This window comes from Gadus macrocephalus, chromosome 21 (genome assembly GCF_031168955.1).
Source record: "Gadus macrocephalus chromosome 21, ASM3116895v1".
Classification (NCBI taxonomy): domain Eukaryota; kingdom Metazoa; phylum Chordata; class Actinopteri; order Gadiformes; family Gadidae; genus Gadus; species Gadus macrocephalus.
Genome location: NC_082402.1, coordinates 12,620,512 through 12,625,429, shown reverse-complemented (window position 1 = coordinate 12,625,429; position 4,918 = coordinate 12,620,512).

The following is a 4,918-nucleotide window of genomic DNA, read 5'->3' as shown; positions in this document are numbered from 1 at the left end:
AGCACGGTGCAACTGCCCAGCAGCCGACTGAGAGACAGCGGTCCCAGCCAGCGAGGGCTGACCGCACCGGGACAGCTGAGAGGCTGTGCTCGGATGGGTCGGGTCGTGCGCGGGCAGCAAAGTCCAAACACCTTACCGGAGCGGGAGCTGTTGTAGCTGCCACATCAGCTGGTGTGGAAGGATTGTGCCGCACCAGGACAGCTGGGGGGCTGCCCGGGACAAAACTCCCAGCGACAGGAAGCACTGGGCAGAGGGATCCAGAAGTGCCGGTTGGGCCTAAGGGAGAGTTCAGACAAAGCAGTAAGGCAGTGCTCGGATGGGTCGGGTCGGGTGGGGCAGCAAAGTCCAAACACTTTAGCTGAGCAGGGAGAGAGAGAGGGAACGACTTGCCCTGCTTAACCAACTCTCCTGTCAGCGGCTCCATTAACACGTCTTCTTAACACCTTCTCCACGCCCTTTTGAGGGTTTAATACACACAGCGTTATCTCAGCGACCACCGCGTTGTTTCACTGACAGCCCCTTTATCTGCGGCGCGGCAGCTTCTGTCGTTCTGTCGTCTGCAGGAAGTGACTCTGAGGTTCGTTCTGCTGACAGGGGTCACAGGAGGAGACAACGGCTTGTTTACGTCGTGAAAGCGGGGACTGTTAATGCTGCCGATATCATTTACGCAAATTAAACAAAAACACAAGAGCTGTCCTCAAAAACTATTGGAGCGGGGGGAGTGACAGGGAGGACGACAATTTCACATTTTGCTGCCATGAAAGGATAAACTGATTCAATCTAGAGGCCCATTGTTTTGCATTCACAGCTACAACCATTACATAGAAGTTAGCGATAAAAAAAGGCCTAAGTAGACCTAAGGAGTCAAACAGGACCGCTTGGGGAGACTGTATTTGACGAAAGCTTGGTCCGAATGAGAAAAAATACAACATTTGGCACAGTGGTGCTGAAGAATGTCTTGTTAAATTAATTTCAGTTTGCTTTGAGGGAACCAACTAATGCCCTTTTCAAACTGCAATAAATGAACCACTTTGAAGCTTATAACAATGACAGTCTCTCTGATTAGCTTCACTTGTGATTCTGCAATAGTGCTACTCCACCCAATAGGCCAGTCCCTAATGACTTCCTCCAAGAATATTACACTAATTACACAGAGGGACAGAGGAAAGACCATTAAGTTGAACATGCTGGCAACTTAATGGCCAACGGCAAAAGTTTACGCTTGTTGGTTGCATGTCTTTCTTCGACAATGATCTTTCGTGAATAAAGCGTGACTTTGGCGAGGTCAAATGGGGGTGTTAGGGGCTGCTGTATGTGTCCAGATGTTAGAAGTTTGCTAATGTTGCGGTCTGAACGCCAAGACATGACTGTCTTTGGCGCTTGTGACAACAACTGATACATTTCCAAATGAAGGGTACGTTGAGCGTAGTAGCGTTGTGGAGTTCTGAACAATGCTTATTACAACGATGGTGGTTCTCCTCAGAGGAACAACGCTAACTGTTGATACTTCTGTACATTAACCAAGGGACCGAGCAGTCAATGCATCAGAGAAACAGTTACAAGAGAAGAACGTTGTGTTTTGTACGTCGATCTAAAAGCAATGACTGTAACACAACACAACACAAAGAAAACACATTAAAACATTTGGTTGCCTTTGAAAGGGCCTCAAAGCACGGCATGCATTCTGAGTGCACAGAAAAGATAAACCGCTGTCACTAATCAACATGTCGCCATCAGGTGAGTACATGTGTGAGCACACCGGGCGGCCATCATGATATAACCCCAGGGAGGAGATGAAAGCAGAGATCATCCGTCTGACATGCTGCTCCAGGCAAACACAGAAGTCAGGCTTGACAACCATGAAGCACAAACAATAACCACAATTGTATTGGGTGATCGGGTTGAAAGATCATGTTAAAATGAATTATGTTTAGGTTTTCCGTCTGCCTTAGCAAGCCAATCGTTAAAGACGGCTGGGGAGAATGTTTGGATGAGGATTTGCTTGAATTTGATTGGGATAGATGTTGATGATAATGAGTTAAATTGTGCAAGACTCTTTTTCTCCATACCCAGATTAACACCATGAAGAAACCTTTCGGCCATTTTGGATGTTTGGTTTAAACATTTTTTTCCTATTCATCAAATACATGCAAAAAGTAAATTGACTCCTCACAACATTGTAGTTTAGTTTGATGAAAAGTGGTTAATGGTATATCAATGGTATCGATGTTCAATAAAATAGATAAATGTAAAGAGTAAAACGTCATGAGATGATGAACAAATATGGTCATCATCTCATGACTTTTACTATGCTCCTTCAGACATGGACAGAGGGTGATGAAATTGGAAGACGGTTTGTTGTAAGGTTTGCGGATAATGAAACAAAACACTGGTGCATCTTGTTGCCATGTAGGAGATCTCCCTGAGGCCCCGTTTACACAAAGGGAAAACGCAGATATTTTCACACGGTTTGGCCTCTCATTTACACGAAAACGCAGTTTTTGTCACAGAAAACGATCATTTCTAAAAACTCCGGCCAAAGTGGAGATTTCTGAAAACGCCGGTTACGTGTCGTCGTGTCAATGGGTAGAAACGAGGTTTTAGGTTCTGAAACGTCACATTATGCGCCAGGAAATGCTTAACGTCATATGAGCGCTCTATGTTTACAGTTTGTTTGTTACAGGAAGACGCTCATGTTATTCGTTGTTGTTGATTCTGAGGATTCTGATTGGCTTGCATGGCTTTATCCTTCTCCCTACACTGCCGCCCATAGGTTTGGCATAGTTATAATGTCCCAACGGCGTATTTATGCGTTTTGATGTAAACGACAACTTTTTTGAAAACGATGTTGTGTGCACAATGTTATTTTTGAAAACGGAGGGGGGGAAATATTCGTTTCTATAAATACCCTGCTACGTATAAACGTGGCCTGAGTGTGTGTGCTGATGGCTGGTTTAATCTTTGCACATTGATTACTCAATGTGCAACAGGTGTGTAGCCTAACCCAACCCCGTAGTTCAGTAGAAGTCACTCTAGCCCGCGATTCTATTAGTCCTTCAGTCTTAAGACCAAATCACTGATACAGGACAGATGCTGAATAATGCTTTTTTTTTTTTATTGAGTCCAAATACCACTCACATCTGACCGAACAGAGACCAAAAATACAGCCACGCAACATTTTCGTTCATGTTCTTTGCTCCGTTAGAAAAATGGTCGGATATTTGTGCTTTAACCTTCTTGATAATTGATTGGACCTTGAGAGTTACTTTTAACACCTTAGGTTTGTATGTAAGCTCTTTATTTAAGACTAGAGTAGAAGAGCACTGGTTGTGTCTAAATCTAAAGGTTATATTCCAAATGAGTCTTTCTTGTTTGTTTGATTTCTGACAAAGGGTCTGTAATCTTGAAACTCTCATTAGTATCACTCTGAGGTCTGGTTCATTTGTAAGCCATCAAGCTTGTTCCTATGCTGCCTGGCAACCCCGTCAACAGAGTCTTTGAAAACATCCTGGCTCACTTATCACATTAACACATTATCACTGTGGGAAAAAAACTATTGTTGAAGGAGATTTATAGAAGCAGTATTGTTAAGGCTATGAAAGGGTTTGCAGAAAAGATCTGTTACGTCCAGCGTTTATTGCACTGTATTGTAGTTACAGTCTCAAAGGCCTTAATAGCACCAAATTTGACCTGCTCGACACTAGGCCTCACCCGGCCAGGCAAAGACTCCCCTTCATGCAGTGGGAAAAGGAAGAGACTTTGAGAAGGAACATATCCTTCCGTTCCAGGGAAGGAGGAGAGGGTGTTTGAAAGGCCACAGCCTCGGTCGGACATGACAATGGAAGTTGAACGCATTCTGTGTGACATCAGGCTGTTTACACACACAACAGAGGCATTGTAAACCGAGGCGGCCATAAACTTGATGTGGGAACTAATTACGTTTACATACTATTAAATCCAACTCAAAAGACTTCAATTGAACCATTCAATTGTGAATGGTTAAAAATCCCAGCTGCTCTCAAGGATCTGCTTCTCGAATACCTTAAGCAGTGTTTAACTATTTTGTAACAAGACTTTATTATTTAACAATGTATATATTCCGTATACTTTTCTCCACTACCTTACATTGTGCATTGTGTTATTTTTTGATTGATTCTGCATGTCATTGTAATGTTCTCTTCTTCTTGTGCCAATGTAAAACATTGTCCTGCACAAAATGTTTTACACCAATAAATTGTAATGCAAAAATAATTCAAAACTGCTCACTGAGCAGGTAGGCTAAACCATGCCAGGGTAGGCGGAGAGGCGCCCGTGTGGCTCTGAGCCTGCATACAGTCAGCACCCGGAGGGTGATGCCCATTTAAAAAACAACCTAGGAGACAAACCTCACAGAGACTATTATGGTCTGGCCGCATGATGCCTCCTCTCTTAAACCAGCACGCTCATCACATCGCCACACGTCCAGACCAAACTGTATCCCTTTCAAAGAAAGGGATAAAAACCTGCTCCACTCTCTGTCTCCTTAACTGCTTTCCATCCAGTGGCTGCCCTGCTGCCACTCTGGTCCTCTCAGTCTCAGTCTGTCTGTCTCAGTCCACTTACACACATCACTGCATTGTCTTATTACAACAACGTTCATCATGCATAGGAATGGGCTTCAGGGGGCATGGTAGAATAGCATGTTTATACAATCCATACATGTGACACTAGGGTACTCTCCAAACCCAATTATTCCATGAGGTGAACAAAAGAATCAGCAAAAATAAAAGAATGGTGAAAATGATTCGGTTTATTTTGAAGTCAATCCGAATGGCAGAACTTCAGCTTGTTACAGCGGGCGTGCAGCAGCAACAGTGAGCTGCATTGTGACACCCTCTCTCGCTGAGCAGCCAAGAGTCAACCTGAGGGACTTTCTGTC